Here is a 12,187-nt window from a genome sequence, read left to right as displayed (position 1 = left end):
GGCACCAAAAGTTCCCCTGCTAATAATGTCACCTGAGAGCTTCATATTTCGAATGTTTTCTCAGCTGCTTTATTGAAATAACAATTTCAGAAGAACCATCTGAAAGGCTTAACACACAGGTAAATACAAAAAATAAAGATTTTTTTACTAATATTCCAGCTAGCCGATAACAGAGCCCGATAAATGAACAAACACACAAAAAACAACATTTTCACAGGGATTTGCTTGTACATGATAGCAAAACATACGTTAGGAAAGCAGAAATCCTGACACAGAAAGCAACATTGCCGAAAATATGTGTTGAGCCAGCTGCCAGAAAATTTCTGCCCTTTTCATCAAAAAATATTTGAAGTAATACGAATGTCTTACCTCATAACAAAGTCTACCAAAACGTAACGCATGTTTACAGTATTTGCGCTTTTACGAGAAGACTTAACTTCTGCCGTACAGGCAGGACTGCATAAGTGAACTGCGTTTCTGGTGGTTTTTTATTGGTGTTTTTAAATCGTACGTGCCCTGTAAGCTTGCCTTAATGAGCTTCCGCAAGCGACTGGAAACAGAAATCAAGGTTCCGTAAAAAAAACGCAGATAGAATGACCGAAAGCTCCCACTGAACTTTCATCCTTCTTCGCTTGTTTGATGTGCAGAAAAAAAAAACCGGTGCTATAAATGCTCGAGGTTAAATGAAATTATGCCTTTCACAATACGCCACACGAAACACGAAACAAATAGCAAAAAAAAACTTCTATAAAATCAGTGCAGCGACGAAAAGGTGATTCCGCCGCGGAATTTTCGGAGCAAGGCAATTTGTACCTGCGCAATGCGCTTCCTCCGATGAGCGTCAGGTAATCGCATTCCAAAGCTGCTTGCGTCCAACCTTGTTCAAGGCAGCATCCTGGAAACAATGCCACGCGGAGGGGCGTTTCAACAGGCTGGTCCTGTTGCTTCTTTTCCCGCGCCTTCTTTCTCTACCGCTTCCCAAATAAAAGAACAATTCCAGAAATAAATCTCCCAATCCCCCACTCCCCAAATCCCCCGCTCAAGTATTCCAACCATCGCCGACACCGTCATTCTCCGCCTTCGCGTTGCGCTCTCTTGATCACGCTCGATGTGGGGTGAGGGGGTATGGGGGGGGGGGGGGGCGCCGCAAGGGATTACGCGTCTCACAATCTCTCGACTGGGGCACGCTCTGCTATTTTGGAATGCCAGCGAAGAAATGCAACTGGCGGCGCGCCGCGCAGCGCTAAGAGCTCACTCCTCTCACCCTGCTAACGCGCCCCTGCCGCAAGAGCGCGCGCGCGCGCTTTCTTGGGCGGGCGCATGCATACCTCCTTCGCGAGTGCGCGGAGCCGGTAATTGGAAATGGAGCGCGCGTGGCCCTTTACAAAGTTTCTAGCAACCCAAAGCCGGGCGGTGAAAAGCGCCGCCTAATGCGTCTCGAATGACTCGCGAGTATCGACGAGGAGGTGTAAGGGCGCCGCGCAATTTTCTTCTGCGGCGGAAAGCGATGCGGCGGTAGCCAGGGCGCGCCCGAGAATATCGTCGTGCGTATGGCGTCTCCCTCAGTGTGGGCGTCCGCAAATGAGAAAAAAAAATTAAGATAAGAAAAAAAGAGCAAAGAGGAATTACATCTTGCGCATGCTCGTGAGACTTTCTGCGCCGCTAGTCGAACTTTCTTTCTTCGTTATGTCCTCTTTCTTTGTTGTGTTTTTGCTTCGTATTCAATTAACGCTGGCCCGGTGGTAGAAGCGAGATGTTTTGCTCCGTCCTCCTTTTTCGGAAGCTCTTAGCCTTAAAGCACGCCGACTTATTAGATATTCATGAAACGGTCCTTGCATCAAAGACAAGGGTAAACGAGCATTCTTTTGATGCTGAGCTGTTTTGTCGGCATCGGGACGCATTTTCCCGCTCTGTGTTTGCGAAGAGCTGTAAAGGAGGCTGGCGCGCAGAGCGTCAGTATGATCTCTCAGCTTGAACCGAGGAGCGCCTGGAGTGCTTTCGCTTTTCATAATGAAGCTGCTTATGATAGCGGAGAATATTTAAGGGTCGCGAGTGATGTATGGAGGGAACCTTTGAAAGGCTGCAAAGGAATAAGTGTAGCGCTCAGCTTTCATGGAAGAAAAAGCTCTTAAGGCAGTTTACGAAATCTTATCGCAGAACGGAAATTGCTTGCGAGACCTCATACGGATGCCCTCCTCTCTAGTGTATCATTATGATTTTGTGGGATTAGTTCTGTTTTCGGTTTCTTCCGGCGAGACACGTGGAGGTCATTTCTCAAATAAACATCAGAAGATGTTAAAATTGACGTATTTTTATATCGCGACCGCCCATTGACTCTTGTTGACTCCATTGAAATTGTCCCATTTTGGGGCTCTTAATTTTTATTGGACAATTGGCTTCCGAAAGAACGCAGCAATAGTCGCACAGAGGTCCTGAGGATCGTGAGGATAAATGATGAGTGTAGCTTTTAAAGAGGAAACATCTTAGCAGCAACCCTCCCGCTTCGCCATCTCATGCTGTTACCAGAAGCTGAAATTTTGATAATGTAACACCTCTCAGTGTCTAAGTAAGCAGCCATCAAAACAGTTCAGTAGGTAGTTCCACGTGAATTGTTGAAAATTTCTTATGGGACATTTCCCGTGAATAGAGTGTAATGACCAAAAATTAAATCGAAAGATTGTTCTCCTTACATGCTTGATTGCAACGCCGAGACCTTGCTGCAATTTTGCACAAGAATTAACGAACAAAGAGGAATAGGTTCAGTTTTAGTTTTGTTCATTGTACTAATTTTTTTTTCAAATTCTCAGTTCGTTGCACAATGCGCCAACTGAATCTCAAGCTAAACTTCTTAGGAAGCAGCTAGCGACTATCTAAAATCTTATATTTAATGAAATAAATTTCTTGACGCTTATTGGTTGTACCTCTAAAAATAAAAAACGTAGACGCGAATAGATATTTCAGTTTATGTACTTAAAACCGAATTACTTCATTACTTCAGCAGCCATTCCTATTGCGAGGAAAAATTCTGGGGAGAGGCTGCAGAAACCTTTTTAATTTTAATTGCCAAAAATGAGTGAAACCTAAATCTTTCATGATATAGAGTGTGCAATTACCTTTATGTAGGCTGAAATGCAGTATGATTTCAGCGTAAATTTCGTCCTGTGCACAAGTGACGAACAGAAAATTTTCAGCATTTCGCGAATCAGAACTTAAAAAAATGCCATTTCACACTCCACGCATGATCATCGGAGCGGTCGATTGTGGATCTTTTACTTCAAATACAGCATCCGTTCTCTCAATAAGCATTTCGAGCCTTCTATCTTGCTACTGCATCGTTAATCAATACGGGTATAATTACCATGTGTGCAGCTTATACTGCGAAGAATCAGGCAGACTTTCGCAATCAATGGAGTTCTCAGTACGGGACTGGAAATTTCGATTCCATTAAGTGGCGGTTGCCGATAATTCTTCAACAGCATTAATTAGTGATAACGAAAAAGTTTGTTAAGGTTCTGCTGAAGAAAGGAAACAATTTTTGATGCTCCTTCTAATAGACGTTAGGCAACTCGTTGCACGGTCGCCAGTGTTGACACGAGTGTTCATGAAGACAAATGTGTCGTGAGTGTTATGCGCCTTTACTAACCACTTCTGCGACCTTCCGCATGACAGAACTATCGAATATGGCGGTGGTTTTGAGATACATGCCAATCGAAGAGCGCTAAGACGCAGTGAGCTGTGCGTTTTCTTTACCATACATAGAGACCAAATGGGTTTCTGAGAATGTTCCACATACCTGAGAATTCAATCTCACTGTTTGATTGAACGGCAGTCGGCGACGAGTTGATGTGTAGGCTTGCTTGGCCAGCATATCTGAGTGGAGGAGCGCGGGAATCTCAGATAAGTAACTTGCTGTAAGTAGCCCTCAGTGAACTCTTTTTAATGGGGGTGTGCTAATATTGAAATTTCCGAATACGAATCAAATACGGGTATGAAGAAAAATAGCTTCGAATTTGGAATCAAATATCGAATATGTGTTCAGTACAAAATATATCTTAGAAAATGATGAACAAGCAAGTATTTTTGCCCGTATATTTTTCAAAATAGTGTATGGTCTTTGCAAATAAAACAAACAGAACTAGACCACCTCGGTACCGTATTAAAAAAAAGCATGATGTGCACAGAAATGTACACTATTTGATTAGACAGCATAACAGTATCCAAACTGTAATGAGGTCATGCAAAACAAAATCTATAAAATGGCAAGATTGGAAACAAAAAATAACATGACTAGTATAGCCTCATTTATTCGGAGTTCAAGAGACCGGAAGAAATTCCCGGTTTATCCGAAGGCCTCGGATTATGAAATTCCCAGTGCCTCCAAGAAAAAAAAAACGTGCTGAAAATGCGAAGATGTAGTTAGGCCTTATGAGGGAGCTCCATCGCTCTAACACCTGTAAGCCTGTGACAACCCGCCCGTTTTGGAGTGCTGGAAGAACAACACAAATGCAAGCAAGGGGACGGGAGCACACACTGGCGTCAGAACGGCGAGGCGGTTTCTAAAAAGGAAAATTAAATCACCAGCGATGCGCCAGTCGGCGTCCGAAAGCCGCGCGGAGCTGCGATTGGACTACCGGCGAATGCGCGCGCCGACATTTGCAGTGTCCGCGGGGCAGCGGCGAAGCTCAGAAGCCGAAACTACCCGGCCGGTCTATTTTTGACCTAGCGACAGGAGCCATCCGATCGATGTCAAGCCTACCGTTACGCCCACTAAAGAGGAGCGCGAGTTACAATGCACCATGCAATAGGTGGGATTTTTACTGGATCGCTTGCCTTATTGTGACAACTTGACGTGCCCCTTCAGGATGCTTCCGCGAAATTCCGCAAGTAGACTTTTCTGCATAGCGTAGTTTACAAAACGGGATGGCGGAGGTCACGCTTGGAGAGTTATGAAAGCGACAGGACGATTTCTTCGAATGTGGGCATTAAATATGTAATGTATAACGGAAGGATTTAAAGAAGCGCGATTTCGCGTTGCGATTGTTCGAAGCGGGCAGTCGCAGCACGTGTGGTATGTGGGAAAGCCCACCTGCGGAAATTCGCACGAAGTCAAGTCTAGCGGCGTAGGAATGCGACCGGTCCGCGTGATATACGACGGAGAAGGAAGGGAATAGGACCTCTATTGTTTTCCTGGAATTTTTCACTCGATCATCGGCTAATTTGCAAACATATTGTGGTTTTGCCACGGTCGAATTAATGAAAGTCTGTACAGTATACCATCGCTGGCGAGTATTCGGGAATTTTCGAATATTCGGAAATTCTCGAATATCAATTTGTCGAATACGATTCGAATACAACTCGAATAATACACATATTCGATTCGTGTTCGAAATTTCGGATATTCGCACACGACACTTTTTAACCTTCCTCGTCCACACGATTTTATCAAAAACAAACGCAGTTAAACGCACCGTAAGTGGTGTGTGCGGTGGCACTTATATGATGAGTAAGCAGTGCTGATTGCCAACGCATGCACTGGAGCGCATGATAATGTAATTAAAGATATTTTGGCACGTACGCGAACTTTATCAAACGATCTGGTGTGGCTGCGTTTAGCAATGACCTTTTTCATTTCCGCTGGGTCTTGCCGGCGGCGCTACCCAACGTGTGCATAAAACAACGGTTTGTTGCATCGTTGGTTTTCCAACATGTCGACGCATCATCCATGCAGTAGGACTAAGCAAACTTACCGAGTTATATCCGCATCCTCTGGAACTTAAGGCCCCTGCACAACTTCCATCCGGCCGCGTCTGCTACAAACCAAACCGGCCGCATCGGGCCCTGTTGGAGTCTATCGTTGCAAATGGTTTAGTGTTGAGCAATTAGGCGACCTGCATCGTTTCGAGCTTCGCGAGCAAGCATGTGTGAGACCCTATTCTTGTAGCCTCTACTTTAATTTGCTGCGAAGCCGGTACTCTATCAAACTAAACACGTTGGGCAACCGCCACCGCTCAGTGCCAGGAAAGACGACCCTAGGACACTGGATCGAACGAGTACAAACTGCGCGAACAAGACGAGACGTAAGGCACACAAATGGACGGACAAAGCGCAGACTTCCAACTCTGTGCGCTTTACCATTTATGTGCCTTACGCCCCGTCTGGTTCGCGCAGTTTGTACTCGTTCGATTTATTATGAACCAACTAGCCTCCAGAACGTCATTTTAGGACACTGGGCTTACTCATCACTGGGGCTGCAAGGCAAAAAAAAAAAGCGAAGCATGCAACTTTCAGGGAACTACAATCTGGCATGGTGGGCTGCGTAAGAGGACAGTAGATTTTCTCGCCTGCGTGTCCGACCATTACTCTAACCCTGCCCTGTTGTTCTGCACTTCATCTTCTCAAATCTTTCTTCTCGTCCAAGGTGCGGCAGCCGAACAGGTTTCCATTCTTGGCAGGCTCTCTCCGTGCGTTTCAACCAATCCATTGCTTCGTTCGTATTAAGCTGCAAAAGCTAATTCTACACGCACTACCACGTAAAGAGGAAAAAAAATTCCCAACTTACCTGATGATTCGCGCTGGAATTATACCAAACTGCTTTTATCTATTTTTGCTCTCTTCTTGTCCGAGGATTCTCGAGGGACCCGACGGCTAGCAAGGAATCAATTTAATTACTGAGGTAAAACTTAACTAGAGCTCGATGTTGGGTCAGGATTAATGCCGCTTTTTTTAATGTTATCGATAACGCTGTCCGTCTTGAAAGCAGAGTGGATAAACCTGATCATTTTTATAATGTCTCCTTAGAATAATTATGCTTATATCTCTCATTTTGGCTCTACATTTTTCTTCTCTTGCCTAAATGTGCATTGTGTGCACATGCGCAAGAACAGTTACAAGGTTTGCGACAAGTACTTGAGAATTTGAATGTTATGCGTTGATAAGACTTGTCTACGGAATAGCATCATTGCACGTAAAAAATTACCATCGCATTTCGGCATTGATTTTGCTCTTTTACTGTGCACTGCATGTTGTTCAAGATGTGGAATAGGTAGTAGCCCTTCCACACAGTAAGCTCCAGTTGTAAATTGGTCGGTTTCTCAGCAGGGACTCTCGATGTACACGCATGAGAAACAATAGTCAGCTCCCTTTAACTTGTCGAGAGCTCACGTCGCGTGATGGCTTCAACGCATGAGCACTGGCGTTGCAGACTGTGCGATGATTCTGTTGAAGTGACAGGCAGCAGAGTAGCTCAGAGTAGAAGGGCTCACAAAGGGCGATGTAGATCAGCCAAGTCTCAGGTATGTGCCTCATATTTTTGGACCTCATTCAACATTTAAGTGTCGCTACGGTGGAGCAATTGCCGGCCGAATCCACATGGCTTATTTCATTTGTAGCTTGGAACAACCTCAACTCAAGTGGATTCAACTGACAAGCAGTTCCGATGTACAGGGGAGATGCAACACCACTTTATCGTGAGCATGGAGGCAGCAGGACAGATTCGCACAAACCTTAGGCCATAGGGGGCATGTATTTACACTTCTTGATCTCTCCTCAGTCTTTCACTCTCTTAATTGCTTCCCTCATGATGCACTCATGGTTTCCAGCTTCAGTTAGTAGCCGCACTTTTCCTTTATCCATCTTATCCTGCTCCTCCACTAGCTATTCTGGTGAGGATCCTAATGTTGAATCACCACTGGGGGCTGCGATTTGGGGAAGTTAGTGCGGTTCCATAACTTTATACATCGTAGGCGGCGGATGGGTTTTGGGACGGAAAGGAGCAGGGTGAAGGCGAGGAGGTGAAGAGAGTCGACACAAGCGCTGACTTGTAAGAGAAATTTCACCTCCGGCTCCGCACACGTGCTCTAATCCCTCCGTGTGCGGTAACCCTCCCCCGTGGTCTTACCCGTGCAGAGAAGGTTGCACTTTGGAGGATACGGGTAGGGGTTGCCCTTACTCCAGCTGTGACACGCAAGTGGCCGCATTTCAAAGATTTATATCCCCGCCCAGGGTGTCCAGTCTGCAAGAACAGAGACTGTGAGGCGGATATCCACCACCTGTTGTGGGACTGCCCTGCGCTGAAACCGACGAGAATTCGGCACCTGGCATCAGTGGGACTCTCACCCGACAATCCGGATTCATATATTTCATGGACACAGGGTCCATATCATCGTTCACTTCTTGATTTTATCAGATCAGTTCAACTTTTTTTCATTTATTTAAGCATCTTACTTATCTCGCACTTCATAGTTTTTATGCCCTAAGGCAATAAACATCGCTTCAAAAAAAAATAAAGTACCCGATGAAGAAGACGGGAAGTGTACAAGGCTGCTGCTACAAAAATTGTTTCGACCTGACGGGTATGATCAGGGTTTTACGTGACAGCGTGAAGGTTCCGTTCTGGGGAAAGTGCACAGTAGTTGTTACCGATCGCGTAGGCGTTTGGATGTTGAGGAAATCCCAATTGATCAGAAAGGTCGCGAAGTCACGCTTCGAGCCGTGGAATGAAATTGGTTAAAACTTCAGTTCAATTGGGATAACGAGGTCGTAGCTGGACTCAAGTGTCATTGCGACATGTAAGCATATAAATTACAATAATTGCGCTGAAAATAAAATTGGCATAAATATTTGGGGATCGAACCCATTACCCTTCGGTTGCGAGTCACACATGCTATCCATGGGCCATTGACGCATGTTCGTTCGACATGATTAAAGGGAGACCTTATGTGCCTTGTGGTGTATCACATTCTCCAGTACACCTCCTGACGTATGCTAATGATTGTTTGTAATTATAAACAGTAACTCTGTAACAGCCCCCACGAGCTTACCTGTACTGTAAAACAAATTACGAAGGAAAGTACTAAAGAACTATTAACGCTGTCGCATCATACATTTAAGGCGGAGCTTCATCGCTTAATTTTAAGCGCCGCATTATGAAGCAATGTTTCAAATGTATCAAAGACAAAAATTGCTATCCAGAATTCATTTACGCTTTCTTAATTACCCATTACAAAAAAATGTATTTATTTTTATAATGTCTAAGCAAGTTTCTTTCCATGATCTATTTTTGAAGACTGGCGCTTCTTATATACAGAATGGTAATACAGTCTGAAAGGATTTTTATCGTCTGGGCAGTGCAATCTCTTTTTCTTGATATTTGAAGAAAACCTTATAGCTCTTTGGAATGTCTTTGAAAATTACAGAGAGTAAATTTCATGAGGAAGTAACTATGCTTCAACAGTGTTTTCTTCCACTTTGCCAGTTGAATGGCTTTCAGCAATTCAGAAGACGTGGTAGGTAGTTAAGCATTTCTTGAACAATGAATTTTTCTGCATAGTTCTGACGACCCACACACGGCTCCGTTTCGTGATCACGTGAACAGTTTCTGAATGACGGCAATGTTCCTAGAAGGGAACAGTTCTAAAATGTTCCTAAATGTTTCTAAAAAGAAACATTTCCATAAAACTCGCTGCCATTGAAAGGCACGCAGGTTTTAGCTCTTTATTTTTCTTTAATAAACCTCCAAATATCCGTCATTACTTTGATTTTTTTTGTTCATTTCAACTATTTTATCTTCGCTGAGAAACCGCTCCACAACCCTCGGTTGTGACAAGGCTCGAACGATGTCCTGTTACCAGTAATTCGAAATCTTTAAATAAGACCGTAATAAATATTATAGCTGCAATTCCCACAATCATCATTCAGCATGCAAAAACAAAGACCTCAGAGGCAAATTGTTTAGGCAAATAAGAAATTGAGTTTCATTAGATGCAGTTTTAGAAAATTGCAAAGTAAAAGGTTAACTGTCCCAATAATTTTTGCTTACAGATGTATAATGATCGAGCAGCCTTTTTCCTTTCTTTTTTTCTTTCCATTTATGTTTATTTGTTTTTTGTTTGCCAGTCTATGCGAGTCAGCGTTTGTGCTATTCGCTTTTTTTCTTCTGTCTATCTGAGCTGTATTAGGCCACGAACAAGCGCCACATTTTTTGGTCTGCAGAGACTCAACGTTGTAAACATTGTGTTGCTTATTTTTGCAATTGCTGTCGTCCCTGCAGAACTGATAGCTCACCGAGAGCCCCTTTTTTTCAGTCTCTAGTGCGCGTGTTAAAGAAGTGAACCCGTGATGGGCGACGATACCCTTCGTTCACGGTTCACCGGCGAAGACCTAGTGCGTTAAAAAGTCATAAAGCTTCCACTCTCGCCAATAACGGTTGGATGCTTGCCGGATGACCGAAATGAAACCCATGTTGCGGACGTCCAGATAGCAAACGCGCAATCTCGCAATGCCTTCATTTTATATTCATGCTTCGTGGAACGGTCACCGCAGAGCGCCAGACGCCGGAAATGAACGTCTGGAGAACGTTCTGGAACTTACCAGAAAGTTGACTGATTAATTAGATAAATGCGATCTCGTGTAGACTAACTGATAAGAATAAAAAGGCCACTCTAAAGAACGAACACGCTGGGGTGACATTCAACATGCTCCGGCGATTGTTGCTAGGTGGGCGACTGTTGCGTGGCGACTGTTTCAGCGTGGCCGCCTGTTGCTTGGTTTTAAGTAGTCCCTGGTTCATCGCATCCCCTTCCTCCTTTTTTCTCTCTCCCCAAATAAATTACCAGTCTCTCCTCTACTATGAGAGCATCACCTTTAGTGTTCGCACGGTCTAGCCGCGACAGGATCGCACTACCATACAGCGCGAAGGCAAGCATTTGCAAGCACACAAAAGGAAAAATATTGAGCTGTTCCCGACTACGATTGGTGAGGGTGCAAAATTTATCCTTTCTTAACGCAAGTTGTCCTCGTCGGTGAAATGTGTGAAGAGTAACGCACATTGCGGGTTCAGTTTTGACATAATACCGCAGGCACTGGATACTGAAAAGCTCGGCGAAGCTTGACATGCGGTTATTTGCGCTCCTCGAGACATCGTGTTGTGTTGTTCACAGAACGATTGATTTCGAGGGTGCACTTTGAAAATCCATCGTCAGCAGTTCGGCTTGAGCAGTCACTCACTCCTATAGGCGTCGTATAGGGAGCCAGTCAAGTGATAGCAATGGGAGAGGTGACGGGCATTATCCCCACTGCTCGAGAAGAGCAGCAGATTGTGCTCGCTTAAAAAGTTCTCTAGGAAAATTCAGTGATCTACGAAGCATCTTGTAACCCGGTTTTACAGCGAGTACTTGTATTTAAATGCCTGACTCGGTAAAGAAAAGCGCTTTAAAGTATAGTAGTGCGGAGAACTTTCGTACTAATTTCCGCTCGGCAATTTTCCTTTTTTTATATATGGAAATTAGGTTTGTTACATAACGGGCGGATAATATGCGACATGTCTATATGCGCTGCCAGGATATTTTTTTTTCTCGTGCAGTGTTCTCTGATATGCTTAATGGACAATTTCATTCTCACGTGTGCTGTGTCGAGTGCCAGTGGAGATATCTGTAGAAGATAAGCATGCATGAGCTGAAAGCAACGAAAACAAACCCTGCCGTACTCTTTCACAGTTCATCACTGGAAGTTTTCTGTAGGAACGCTTTCGGTAATGCCATCTAGAGCGACACGCCCACTCGTTGTAGGCGCCCTGACTGCCCATTTCCTTGATTATAACAGACCTTTGCATTCCTAATGTCATTTTCTTTGGTTTCAATGATACTACCCTTCTATGACATACACATATTTCACCGCTGCGAAGGAATTTCTTCTGATAGGAACTCACGAAAAAAAAAACGTTCAAAGCTCTCCTCACTGCTCCTTGCAATGCACCTACAACTTGTGGCAAGACTGGTTCGCTTCACCTCAGCGTATCATCGCAAACCTTAAAGCACTAATGCGTTGTAGGCATTTACGCAATTGATTAAAATTTCGATGATAATGACACCTCGTTAACAATGGTTAGCCGCCATACCTCACTTTCCACCATTTTCGGCTGATAAATCTATGGTCGCAGCTTTGACCTTGGGTGCGATAGCTCCATTTCGTAGGAAGCGAAATGCAAAAATAACCCTGTGTTGAGATTCTGGTGCATAGTAAAGGACTCTAGGGGGTCGACATTAATTTGGAACTTTCCACTATTGCGCGCCGCATATTCCACAACTTTTGCGTTGGCGCGAAGAATTCATCAATCATTTCCGGAGGAGTGAATCGGGCTGTTAGGTACAGAATTTTATAGCTTTGTTGTTTTCGCGTGATTTTGAATAAA

Source organism: Amblyomma americanum, chromosome 6, assembly GCF_052857255.1.
Source record: "Amblyomma americanum isolate KBUSLIRL-KWMA chromosome 6, ASM5285725v1, whole genome shotgun sequence".
Classification (NCBI taxonomy): Eukaryota; Metazoa; Arthropoda; class Arachnida; order Ixodida; family Ixodidae; genus Amblyomma; species Amblyomma americanum.
This window is presented reverse-complemented; position numbering follows the sequence as displayed.